Raw genomic sequence first — 14,388 nt, 5'->3', positions numbered from 1 at the left:
AGTCTCCTGATGAGTTCCAAAAGCCCTATTCACACCTCCAGCAGCAAGTGAACAGTAAAAGGTCAATTTATTCCCAATCAGCTTGTTGTTGTAAGGAATGAAATTTGCCCTGCCGTTAGTCATGAAAATGCTTTTCCGTTTGTTTAATGAGCACCAGTGGCAAACAATTGTTGAATGATCCTGCCTCCGACAGGCCATTTCTAGAATTTACCACCTTAACAAAGGTCTGATCTTTGACTCCATGGTGGCTGAACCAATATTTTAGCTGATGATCCCAGCTTGACCAACTTCAAGATTATTTAGTACATGAATGGGCCATAGAAAATTGGCCCCCAATAAGTTCAGATCGCAGAAAAAAATGTGAATGGAGAAAAATGAAGACCCAGGCTGGGTACTCGGATGGGCAGCACAGCTTGTTGCAGGCGTAGGTTTGAAGGAGTGGGAAATAATTGGGAAATTCTGGAGAGATAAAATTATTTGTGAATTGGAGTTGGCAGCTTGAATGGCACTCTTATCCAGGCAAATGGAATTGATTAATCTGTTGCTATGTTTGAAAAAGCCCTGCCTGATATTCAGATTAATGCATTGGCAGCACAAATACTTATTAATGAGCTAAGCTTGGAGAATTGATGCACAATATTTTGTTTGCAGAAATAAGTAACCATAGAATGCTCAGATACGAAATCTGAAAGACTCTCATTAAAGCCTTAACATGAGTTATTGTTGCTGCTTTAAGTGTGATTTCTCCTGTTTGTTTCACTCAGAAGATTCTGAGAGCTATACACACCCATGTAAATAAATGCTGATATGTCAACTCTTCTGGGTTTATGAAAGTTAGATTCTTTAAAAAATATATCTGGAATTAAAAGTCTTATAGAAGACCATGGAACCATTATTGATTGTCATAAAAACACATCTGGCTCACCAATGTCCTTTAGGGCGGTACGGTACCACAGTGGTTAGCACTATTGCTTCACAGCACCAGGGTCCAAGGTTCGATTCCGGCTTGGGTCACTGTCTGTGCGAAGTCTGCACATTCTCCCGTGTCTACGTGGATTCCCTCCAGGTGCTCCAGTTCCCTCCCACAAGTCCCGAAAGACGTGCTGTTAGGTAATTTGGACATTCTGAATTCTCCCTCAGTGTACACAAACAGGCACCGGAGTGTGGCAACTGGGAGATTTTCACAGTAACTTTATTGGGCGGCACGTAGCTCAGTGGTTAGTGCTGTTGCTTCACAGCTCCAGGGTCCCGGGTTCGATTCTGGCTTGGGTCACTGTCTGTGCGGAGTCTGCACGTTCTTCCCGTGTCTGCGTGGGTTTCCTCCGGGTGCCCCGGTCTCCTCCCACAGTCCAAAGATGTACAGGTTAGGTGCATTGGCCCTGCTAAATTGCCCTTAGTATCCTAAAAGGGTGAGGTGGGGTTACTGGGTTACAGGGATAGGGTGGAGGTGTAGGCTTAAGTGGGGTGCTCTTTCCAAGGGCCGGTGCAGACTCGATGGGCCTAGTGGCCTCTTTCTGCCCTGTACATTCTATGATTCTATGAGTGCTGAAGAGTTTTCTGTTGGATTTCGAAGTTGTGCATTGCCATCTTTTTGAATTCCTTTTTCTGTATTTTTTTGTTTAGTTGCTTCTTGATTATATTTCCCTTTTTATCCCCTTGCGTTTTTCTAACCACAGTACTGCTGCCACTGTTTTATTGACATCAAGCCAATAGCTAAGATATTCCCCCTTGCACTTGCGATTTTTAGTGCAGGGAGAGAACTTTCCATGAAAGCATCAAGGGTCTGAATATACCCGAGGTGTTCAGCTGCTTCTACCTGGAAGGTGTCTGTGTAGACCAAAAGCGATCCACCTGGCTATGCAAGATGTTATGGACAGGGGACATAAGCAGGGCTATTTTAATTTTTTGAAATCGGTGTGGTGTGTTTCCCCAAACCCTCTGTTTATAAAGTCAACTTTAAAGGAACTCGCAGCAAACTCTCTTTATGGTTAAATCAGAAGTGTTGTTTAGACGTAGACATAGAACATACAGTGCAGAAGGAGGCCCATCGAGTCTGCACCGCACACTTAAACCCTCATCTCCGCCCTATCCTCGTAACTCAATAACCCCTCCTAACCTTGTTTTTGGACACTAAGGGCAATTCAGCATGGCCAATCCACCTAACCTGCACGTCTTTGGACTGTGGGAGGAATCAGGAGCACCCGGGGGAAACCTACGCAGACACTGGGAGAACGTGCAGACTCTGCACAGACAGTGACTCAGCGGGGAATCGAACCTGGGACCCTGGCGCTGTGACGTCACTTGTGCAACCGTGCTGCCCTCAAACTTCATACATTCAAACTTGGTGGGATAGTTGTGACAAACACATACACACGCACACACAAACACATAAAGACACTAGGACTAAATAAAAAACAAAAAAAAGCTTGGGATATTAATTCACGTGAATGATACCAGACTCCTAAAGGACTCTCTTATGGACTGACCTGATTAATACTACACTCCTGTATGCTTCACCCGATTCTGGTGTCTATGTATTTGCATTGTGTACCTTGTGTTGCCCAATTATATATTTTCTTTTCTTTTCATGTACTAAATGATCTCTTTGACCTGCACGCAGAAAAATATTTTTCACTGTACCTCAGTACACGTGACAATAAACAAACCCGAATCCTAAATCCTTCAGAACGTCAATATCCAGTTTGGGGTATTTCACATAGGAGTTTAATTTCAGGCAGGTTCAGCTCACTGAAAGCAGGAGTTTCCTATTTCCTTCAGTTTATGATGACACAGCAAGATAAGGTGGGTATACAGAGACCTGGTCCGCTTTAAAGGTGATCGCAGGGGTCTTCCAGAGAGTCAGATTTTGAGGAGGTTTAAACTTGAGGCAGGCTTTGTTGTCAACCAGGAGTTCTGTTTGGTGTTGACAGGCTGGATGTTAACAGCAGACTGCCCTGGGAGTTGAAGAATGTAACATTAAAATGTTTCAAAGGTCAATGGAGGTTAGGTCTGTGGCAATGCCCATTGATGAGTATCGGTCAAGTTAACAATCAATTTCTATGCCTCTGGTCAAAATACAATAGCAGCTAGATGGTGGCTATTAGCACCTTGCAGGCAGAATGAGTTTTGATGATTCTCACAGGCTGGGAAGAGAGACTAACTGCTACTCCCTTGTTTCGATCATTGACATGGGTCCATATGGTAGGTGTGAGACTCCACAATGATAAGGATTGAGTTCTGCCCTGTAATTACTGTTGAAAATTTCTGGAACTGTAGCCAACTTACAAATCATGTGACCTGTAGCAGCCATATCTTTGGCCCAGCAAAGTCCATTTTCCAATAAGCTGAAAGTAAGGTTTGATATACACAGTTTATGAATCTCTTTCATGTCTTATGGACATGACAAAGATAAGATGTGTCCTTACCACTTATGGTTCAGATGGGAACAAAAGTTTGCGCTATACTGTTCTTTTAATGTGGCCATCAGAACATATTGGCCGGGATTCTCCGAGCCCGTAGCGGGTCGGAGAATCACCGGGGTGGGGGGGGGGGGGGGGGGGGCGGAAAATTCCCGCCACACCGCTCCGGCGCTGGGCCACCGATTCTCCGGCAACCGGAGAATGGGCGCCAATTGCACCCACGCGGTTGCCGCAGGTCGGGGGCAATTCTCCGTGGGTGACGGGCCGAACTCCCGCCGAGTTCTGCCGAGTCCCGCCGGCGTGGTTCAAACCTGGTACCACCCAGTGGGAGCTTGGACCCGCGGCCACTATGGACGTCCTGGTGTGGGAGCGGGGGGATCTGACTCTGGGGGGGGCCTCCACGGGGTCCAGGCCCACGATCAGGGGCTTCTGATCGGCGTGCAGCCGCGATCTTGAGGGAGCCTACCTCCTTCCGCGCGGGCCCGCTGTTAGGTCTCCGACATGTTGCTCCGCGCCGGCGTGGAGACGGCAACCACGCGCATGCGCCGGCCATTGAGTTATAAGGAGAGGTTGGATAGACTGGGACTTTTTACCATGGAGGGTGATATTAGAGAAGTCTATTAAATAATGAGGGGCATAGATAAGTCAACATTGTTTCCCAAAGCTCGGGAAGTCTAAGACTAGAGGTCTTAGATTTAAGATGAGGGGGGAGAGGTACAAAAGGGTCCGAGGGGCAATGTTTCCACACAGAGGGTGGTGTGTGTCCGGAACCAGCTGCCTGAGTCAGGAGTAGAGGCGAGTACACTTTTGTCTTTTAAAAAGCATTTAGACAGTTACGTGGGTAAGATGAGTATAGAGGGATATAAATGTGGAAAATTGGGATGAGCTTAGTGGTAAACACTGGGTGGCTTGGACAAGTTGGGTTGAAGGGCCTGTTTCCATGCTGTAAACCTCTATGACCCTGGTCCCTTTCTCTCAACTCCTTCGCCTCCGTCGCATTTGTTCTGACGATGCCACTTTCCAAAATGGTGCTTCAAAAATGTGTTCCTTCTTCCTCGACCGTGATTTCCCACCTACAATTGTGGACAGGGCCCTCAACAGTGTATGGTCTATCTCCCGCACCACTACCCTCACGCCCTCCACTCCCTCCCAGAACAAGGATAGAGTCCCCCTCGTTCTCACATTTCATCCCACCAGCCTCCGCATGCAAAGCATAAACCTCTGCTATTTTCACCCACTCCAGCGTGATGCCACCACCAAACACATCTTCCCTTCACTCCCTCTGTCAGCATTCCACAGAGACCGTTCCCTCCGAGACAATCTAGTCCACTCCTCCACCATACCCAGTACCTCTCCCATCACCCATGGCACCTTCCCATGCAATCGCAGAAGGTGTAACACCTGCCCCTTTACCTCTTCCATGCTTAACATTCCAGGCCCAAAACACTAATTCCAGGTTAAGCAGCGTTTCACTTGCACCTCTTTCAATCTGGTCTATTGCATTCACTGCTCCCAATGTGGTGTCCTCTATATCGGAGAGACCAAACGCAGACTGAGTGATCGCTTTGCTGAGCATCTTCGGTCTGTGCGCATTCAGGATCCTGACCTTCCTGTTGCTTGCCATTTTAACAAAAGATCTGCTCCCATGCCTACATGTCTGTTCTTGGCCTGCTGCAATGTTTCAGTGAAGTGTGACGCAAACTGGAGGAATAACATGTCATCTTCCGGTGAGGCACGCTACAGCCTTCTGGCCTGAACACCGAATTCAACAACTTCAGATGATCAGTCCCACCTCGACCCATTTGTTTTCATTTAATTTTAACTGTCTTTTACCATTTCTTTCTTTCTAAATATACATTTAATTCCCCCCCCCCCATCTTATCCACCTTTCCTGCACCTTTCTCCTCTTTGTTTCCCCCTTCCCCTCCCCCCACACCTACAGTTCATCCTCTGATGTTAGTTTCCCTGCTGTTTGACCTTTCACATCTTTTGTCCTCTCTGGGGCTGCCATTAGCACTCTTTCCCCTTGGTATTTGTGGCCATTAGCGCCCAGTTTCCCTGGGTTTCTGTGGCTATGACTCATCTTTCATTCTCACTCCACAGTATAAATATTTCCCACTCTCTGGGCGGGATTCTCCGACCCCACGCAGGGTCGGAGAATCGGCGGGCAGCGGCATTATTTCCGCTCCCGCAGGGTTTTGAAATCTCACACCGGCATAAAACCGGCGTTGTGCAAATCCCGCCGGCAGCCTCTGAAAACAGCTGGCGCCGGCGGGATTTCAATTTTTTTTCACTTACCTCAAATCTCCGGCCCGGATGGGCCGAAGTCCCGCCGACGTGGCCACGGGTCACGTTGGCGCAAATCAAAGTTGCTTTAAAACGGCGTCAACCATTGATGATGGTTGACGCCGTTCAGTGTCGGGGGGTGGGTTGCGGCATCGGGGGGGGGGGGTTGGGTTGCGGCATGGGGGGGTTGGGTTGCGGCATGGGAGGGGGGGGGGTTGGGTTGCGGCATGGGGGGGGGTGGGTTGCGGCATGGGGGGGGTTGGGTTGCGGCATCGGGGGGGTTGCGGCATCGGGGGGGGCATCCGGGGGGGTTGCGGCATGGGGGGGGCATCGGGGGGGCATCGGGGGGGGGCATCGGGGGGGACATCGGGGGGGGTTGGGGGCAGCGGCGGGCAGAGAGGGGGGGCTACGGATGCCCTGGGCCAACGCACCATCGCCCCCCCCATGTACGCCGCTGCCCCCTACCCCAACCACCACCCCCCTCACCACCCCTACCTCCCTCCAACGCCCCTACCCCCTCCCCACCACCCCTACCCCCCTCCAACGCCGTCCCCCATCTCTCGCAATGCCGCAACCCCCCACCCTCAACGCCGCAACCCCCCCTCATCGCCGCAACCCCCCCACCTCAACGCCGGTACCCACACCCCGTCCCCCTCCCTCTGAAGGCCGGTACCCACACAGCCCCCCCCTCTCCTCCTCCCCCCCTCCTTCCTCCTCCCCCCCCTTCCTTCCTCCTCCCCCCCTTCTTCCTCCTCCCCCCTTCCTTCCTCCGTTAGTGGGGGGGGGGTGCGGCGTTAGTGGGGGGTGGGGGGTGGGGAGGGTGCGGCGTTGGAGTGGGGTAGGGGTGGTGAAGGGGGTGGGGGTGGTGAGGGGAGGGGGTTGGGGTAGGGGCAGCTGCGTGCAGAGGGGGGGCGACGGTGCGTTGGCCCCGGGCATCAGTCGCCCCCCTCTCTGCACGCCGCTGCCCCTACCCCAACCCCCCCTCACCACCCCTACCCCCTTCACCACCCCTACCCCCCTCCAACACCGCACCCCCCCCCCACTAACGGAGGAAGGAAGGGGGGGGAGGAAGGAAGGGGGGAGGAAGGAAGGGGGGGGAGGAAGGAAGGGGGGGAGGAAGGAAGGGGGGGAGGAAGGAAGGGGGGGAGGAAGGAAGGGGGGAGGAGGAGAGGGGGGGAGGAGGAGAGAGGGGGGTGTGGGTAACGGCCTTCAGAGGGAGTGGGACGGGGTGTGGGTACCGGCGTTGGGGGGGGGACCCGGCGTTGAGGGGGGGGGGGGACCCGGCGTTGAGGGGGGGGACCCGGCGTTGAGGGGGGGGGGGGAGACCCGGCGTTGAGGGGGGGGGACCCGGCGTTGAGGGGGGGGGACCCGGCGTTGAGGGGGGGGGACCCGGCGTTGAGGGGGGGGGGGGGAGGCCCGGCGTTGGGGGGGGGGGGGTTGCGGCGTTGCGAGAGATGGGGGGCGGCGTTGGAGGGGGGTAGGTGTGGTGGGGAGGGAGGTAGGGGTGGTGGGGAGGGAGGTAGGGGTGGTGGGGAGGGAGGTAAGGGTGGTGAGGGGGGGGGTTGGGGTGGGGGCAGCGGCGTACAGAGGGGGGGGCGACGGTGCATTGGCCCCGGGCATCCGTCGCCCCCCCTCTCTGCCCGCTGCTGCCCCCAAACCCCCCCCCCCAAATGCCAGAACACACCCCCCCCCCAAATGCCAGAACACACCCCGCCCCCAAATTCCGGAACACACCCCCCCCCAAATGCCGGAACACACCCCCCCCCAATGCCGGAACACACCCCCCCCACCCCCCCCCCCCCCCCAAATGCCGGAACACACCCCCCCCCAAATGCCGGAACACACCCCCCCCCAAATGCCGGAACACCCCCCCCCCCAAATGCCGGAACACCTCCCCCCCCAATGCCGGAACACACCCCCCCCCCAATGCCGGAACACACCCCCCCCCAAATGCCGGAACACACCCCCCCCCTCAAATGCCGGAACACACCCCCCCCCCCAAATGCCGGAACACACCCCCCCCCAAATGCCGGAACACACCCCCCCCCCCCCAAATGCCGGGTCTGTCTCTCTCCTCCTCCTCCTCCTCCAAAAAACGCCGGGTCTCACCACTTCCGCAGCTGGTGAAACTGACGCGTATCGCGTCAGTCAGCTGCTGGCCCCTCCGGGAACGGAGATTGCCAGCTTAAAAGAAGGCCCCGACGCCGGAGTGATTAACACCGATTTTTCTCGCCGGAAACCCGCGTTACGACGGGCAACGGAGAATCCCGCCCTCTCTGTCTGTTAGCTTTGACAAAGAGTCATCGGACCTGAAACGTTAGCTCTTTTCTCTCCCTACAGATGCTGCCAGACTTCCTGAGATTTTCCAGCATTTTCCCAGGCTGTTAGAAAGGCTGACTACCCCCTGGCTCTCCTGGGTGGAAGGTCCCGGGCTGCGCACCTGCTGATCCTCTTCCGGTTGTGTGCCGTGTGCCCCTAGGTTCCTCCATGGAATATAGGGGCAGTTGAAATAATTTCATGTATTCCCATTAGTTCATGGACCAAGCATTTGAAGTCCTGCACCATAGAACTCATGCTCTCAGCCATGGAGGTGATGAGCTGAACCATGGAGCGGGCATTCCTTGCCGTTGAGTGCACGTCCTGTGCGATGTTCCCCAGTGCAGTCGCCACCCTCGCAGTATTGGCCTCGTTATGACAGAGTGACTGCACCATCTCCTTTGACAGAAGGCAATTGGGCTCCTCCAATTGGCTTTGCAGTCTAAGGAGGGATGATGTCATCCCTCCCTGAGGTTTGTTACTCTGCCTTTGTAGTTCCAGCAGCTCTGGCATGACTGGACCCATGGGAACGTCATCGGTCAGGGGCTCAGCAGAGTCCTGGGCTCCGGCATCCCTCTGAGTGCGGAATCTTTGGTATGGTCTTTCTTCCACCTTCTCTGGACCTCCCGCTATGAGTTGCTCACCAGTGAGTGACCCAGAAGCTTGTCTACTAGTTAGTCCCACTGAGGCGTAACTATCTGTGCTGGTGGAGGATGCGGGTGGCAGCTGTGATGCCTCCGAAATGTCTGCCTCCGCAATGTCTTCCTCAGAGCTGCTTGGGTCTGGAGAGGGCAAGAGGATAGTTCAATTGGTCGACTAATTGGCCTTCAAGGGAAGCGAGCTGGCATTAGTGCATCACTGGGGATGAATGATGGGAGAGAGTTAACTCACATGAGGCTTACACCATGCTGTATGTCTTGAGGGTTCTCACTTTTGTCTCTTGTCCCCATTTTGTCCTCTGCACAGGTGCGGTCCTGCTCCTCGCCTGCCAGCTGAAGTGCTCTCGCCTCATCAGCCAGTAAGCTTCTCAGCTCAGGGATAACTCTGGCCGGCTGTGTCCGCTCACATCAGTTGTGCTCAAGTTTGTCCTGCAATGAGACAGATGGGGAGAGTGCAAGCGGGAGTCCTGTCAGGTCAGATGGTGATGAAGGATGGCATGTGAGGGACGCGAGTGGGAGTAGGGATGTGAGGAGCAGATTATTCATTGGGGGGGGGGGGGACCATGTACAGTAGGGGCGGGACGTGAAGCGGTGGTGGAGGGCATCATGACATGTGTTGGAATCTGTGAAGTGGCTGGGTAAGAGATCATGTGGAAGTTTGATGGGTGTGTGAAGGGTTGAAGCGGAAGACATTAGGAGGCAGACATACCTTGGCTGCACAAAGAAGGTCATTCATCTTATTTCAGCACAATTGCCTCTTATGGAATGAGCTGCACTTGCTGTCACAGTCACAGCCATCCAGGTGAGAGTGATGACGTTGCTTGGTGGACATCTGCACGATTGTGGGTAGAGACTATCATGCCTCAGTTCCACACCACCCAATGGTTTGTTGAGGAATCCCTCTGTGAAACATGCTTCCATCCTGGCAGCCATCCCGCACTGAATTTGGAACAGGGAAGTGCTAGGGAGGTGTCTAAGATTAAGTTTTCCTGGGGCAAGTGTACCATGGGCAAGCCGCCATGAGCACAACGTCAACCACGTAGGAAAAAAATAGTTAAAGAGGCTGAATATTCGGTGAGTTTTCCAGCCGGTGCCAACAGCATATCACCTCCGCTGGTAACTCAGTGGAACAGAAACATTGAAAATATAAAGATTCTGCTCAAAGTTCTATGTTTTGTATTTTAGCAAGAAAAATTGAAATGAAATGAAATGAAAATTGCTTATTGTCACAAGTAGGCTTCAATGAAGTTACTGTGAAAAGCCCCTAGTCGCCACATTCCGGCGCCTGTCCGGGGAGGCTGGTACGGGAATCGAACCGTGCTGCTGGCCTGCTTGGTCTACTTTAAAAGCCAGCGATCTAGCCCAGTGAGCTAAACCAGCCCCTTGTGTGAATTGATTGAGTGTGAAACAATGCTCTCTGTTATATGTGCACATGCACTTTTTTTATTGAAGTTGCAAAGAGAGAAAAACATAAGCTTATGAAATGAAAAATCTTTGGAACATAATTCATTCTGACCTAATTGTGTACACTGGGAAGCAGGGTGTAAAATAAATGAAAGTATTTTTGTTTATTGATTCATTCTTCATACACAAGTATAATACTGCTAATACCCCACAGGAGAGAAAAAATCAATCAAAACACTACCACTTAAGTAATTCCCTTCATGGAAAGTACATTTTGGTCAGTTGGTTTTCCAATCTATGTTATATGAAAGCCTTATTCCAAGTAATGTCATTAAAGAAAGAAACAAGAACTTGCATTTATATGGTGACTTCCACAAGCTCAGGATATCCAAAAGTACTTTGCAGTAAAGGAATGATTTTCGAAGTGCAAGTCAGGATTTTGGCAATCGCATGTCATTCCTGACTTTGCAACCGGAACTGAGCACCACTTCCAGTTTCTCTCTTTTATGCTTTTCCCATGCAACTATAATTAACTTTTTAAACAGAAATTCCATTTAAGGGGCAGTTTATCGTGGCCAACCAACCTGCCCTGCACATCTTTAGTTTCTGGGGGTGAGACCCATACAGACACGGGGAGAATGTGCAAACTCCACACGGACAGTAACCCAGGACCGGGATTGAACCTGGAACCTCGGCCCTGTGAGGCAGCAGTACTAACCACTGTGCCACTGTGCCACCCAGTAATTAAAATTCTTAAGTGCCAGTGGTCTGCATGCAAATATGTGAAATTTAGCAGTGGGGGAGAGGTGGCATTTCATTGGTGAAGCCCATTGTCAGCTAATAATATTGCATCTTCATGTAGCCTATTTAACAGCACCCCATTCGAACAGGGAGGTTATGCATCACTGCCAGGATGTTCCATTCCTTAAGAGAACCATATTTTGGACAGATGAGTGACTGCCAAAGGAGACCTGTCCAGGGTTTGCAATGCCTCTCTAAATGTTTGATTGCAGGTGCAAGGGAAAGGTGGGAAATGGCCTTTCTGAAACCTAGCACAAGAAAGCTCTCCTATTAGATCAAGAAGGCGGGGATGGAAGTGACAGATGTGGGGCGAAATTCTCCGACCCCCAGCAGGGTCGGAGAATCGCCTGGGGCCACCGAAAATCCCGCCCCCGCCGTGGCAGAGATTCTCCGCCACCGGGAATTGGCGGGGGTGGGAATCGCGCCACCCCGATCGGCAAGGCCCCTGCGGCGATTCTCCGGCCTGGATGGGCCGAGGTCCCGCCGCTGGGAGGCCTCTTCAGCCACCGAGGTTTGAACCACCTCTGGTGGCGGCGGGATCGGCGCCGCGACCGGGCCCCCGGGGTCCTGGGGGGGGCGTGGGGCGATCAGACCCCGGGGGGTGCCCACATGGTGGCCAGGCCAGCGATCGGGGCCCCCCGCTCAGACTCCGGGCCAGTGCCCTGGGTGCACTCTTTCTCCACCGCCGCCGCCACGGCCTCCGCCATGGCGGAAGCGGAAGAGAAACCCACATCGCGCATGCGCCGGTGGTGACGTCAGCGGCAGCTGGCCGCTGAAGTCACCGCCGGCGCATGCGCCGACCGGCGAAAGCCTTTCGGCCAGCCCCGCTGCCGGGCGACGGGCCTGAAAGGCCGCTGGCGCCGGTTTTTTGTGCCAGTCTTTTGGTGCCAACTGCTCCGGCGCGGGGCTAGCCCCCAAAGGGGCGGAGAATTCCCCACCTTTTGGGAGGCCCGACCCCGGAGTGGTTTGCGCCACTCCCCTACGCCGGGACCCCCCGTCACGCCGGGTAGGGGAGAATCCCGCCCCTGGTGAGCAATTATGGGGTCACCTGTCGAACCTGGGTCCAGTGCAGGAAATGAAGCAATGACTTGCTCCCATTAGATGTGATTCTGTGATTGTGCCTGTGATTGTGCAGTAAGCTAATAGCTATACCAATCATCAATTTAATATAGTCAGTTGATCTCGTAACATGGCTAATCTATACTTGCTAGAAGTCACATTCATACACGGGTACATATTTTCTGCAAACAAAATGAATATGTTCAAGCCTTGTGCCGGTCAATCAGCAACCTTTGCTCCTGTTGTATAAATGAATAGAAACAATATCAATGGTATGGAGAAAAGGCAGCGGAATGACAGTAAGCCAATGCAGACACAATTGGTCATATACCTCCTTTTGCGCTGTAACAATTTTGTGATTCAGTGATTCTCTTTGAAATTTTATATTCCTGTGCTTGTCCTGATGAGTGCCAGACAAAAAGCTTCAGCAACATCTCTCTCTTCTCAGCAATATCAAAACTATTAATGGCATTCCTTAACGGGAACTAAAAGCAGAAGTCCTCATGACCGAGAAGCTTCTGTGGGTGCCAATAAACCTCAGGATAAATCCATAAGAGAGGCAAGACAAAAGGAATAATAATAATAATAACTGCTTATTGTCACAAGTAGGCTTCAATGAAGTTACTGTGAAAAGCCCATAGTCGCCACATTCAGTGCCTGTTTGGGGAGGCTGGTGCAGAAATTGAAGAAGAGACTTATGAGGCTGAAGCGAGGCTGTTGCTCAGGGTTTTGATGAGCAACAGGATCCATAGGGCTGTGTTTTTTCCGATGCCTAGGTCGAAGCCTGGTGGTCCACCTGGTTTCATTCCCTTTTTTGTGTTTGAATACAATTGAGTGGCTTGCTAGGCCATTTAAGAGCCAACAACAACAGGTCTGGAGTCACAGATAGGTCAGACGAGGCAAAAATGGCAGATTTCCTTCCCTAAAGGGCATCAGTGAACCAGATAGGTTTTTATGACAACCGACAATAGTTTCCTGGTCATCATTGTGCTGGGTCCACAACTTTTCGCAATATACATTAATGATCTTGAAGAAGGAACTGAAGGGACTGTTGCTAATTTTCAGAGGATACAAAGATCTGCAAAGGGATAGGTAGTATTGAGGAAGCAGGTTGGCTGCAGAAGGACTTGGACAGGCTAGGGGAACGGGCAAAGAAGTGGCAGATGGAATACAATGTGGAAAATGTGTGGTTATGCACTTTGGAAGGAGAAATGGAGGCATAAACTATTTTCTAAACGGGGAAATGCTTAGGAAATCCGAAGCACAAAGGGACTTGGGAGTCCTTGTTCATGATTCTCTTAAGGTTAATGTGCAGGTTTAGTTGGCAGTTTGGAATGCAAATGCAATGTTAGCATTCATGTCGAGAGGGCTAGAATACAAGACCAGGGATGTACTTCTGAGGCTGTATAAGGCTCTGGTCAGACCCCATTTGGAGTATTGTGAGCAGTTTTAGGCCCCGTATCTAAGGAAGGATGTGCTGGCCTTGGAAAGGGCCCAGAGGAGGTTCACAAGAATGATCCCAGGAATGAAGAGCTTGTCGTATGAGGAATGGTTGAGGACTCTGGGTCTGTACTTGTTGGAGTTTAGAAGGATGAGGGGGAACTTATTGAAACTTACAAGATACTGCGAGGCCTGCATGGAGTGGATGTATAGAGGATGTTTCCACTTGTAGGATAACTAGAATTTCAGACTAAAGGGATGATCCTTTAAAACAGAGATGAGGAGGAATCTCTTCAGCCAGAGGGTGGTGAATCTGTGGAACTCACTGCCGCAGAAGGCTGTGGAGGCCAAGTCACTGAGTGTCTTTAAGACAAAGATAGATAGGTTCTTGATTAATCAGGGGATCAAGGGTGGATGGGGAGAAGGCAGGAGATGGGGATAAGAAAAATATCAGCCATGATTGAATGGTGGAGTAGACTCGATGGACTGAGTGTCCCAATTCTGCCCCTATATCTTATGGTCTTATCATTGGACTTTTAATTCCAGATACTTTACTGAGTTCACTGGTGGGAATTGACCCCAGGTCCCCAGATCATTACCCTGGGATGCTGAATTACTCGTCCAGCGACAATACCACAACACCACCACTCACTCCTCCGGTAAAGCCTGTGAAGCTAAGAAAATTAAAAGGCTGTTGAAATTACTTTAGCTGAGGAAACACTGACTTTTTGTGAAAGCAATGGATACTTGTCAAATATTTTGTTGGAAATTCCATCGAGGCATACTGAAGATTGTTTACACAGTAATCATTCCTTATGGGAAAGCATACACTCTCCAAATTGTGTAAGTGAATAAAAGTCTGTCTCTACATGTTAACTTCCATTTTAAAGTAAAAGAAAGGTATCAATTGAGGTTAAGTACTTACAGGTGAAGGGCATTGATTGGATGATTACTTAAACTCCTATGGCCGAGTGGTACAGTGTTGGATTCGCCGGGGTCAGGAT

Source organism: Scyliorhinus canicula, chromosome 10, assembly GCF_902713615.1.
Source record: "Scyliorhinus canicula chromosome 10, sScyCan1.1, whole genome shotgun sequence".
Taxonomy (NCBI): domain Eukaryota; kingdom Metazoa; phylum Chordata; class Chondrichthyes; order Carcharhiniformes; family Scyliorhinidae; genus Scyliorhinus; species Scyliorhinus canicula.
The sequence above is the reverse complement of the archived record's forward strand: the minus strand, read 5'-3'. Positions refer to the sequence as shown.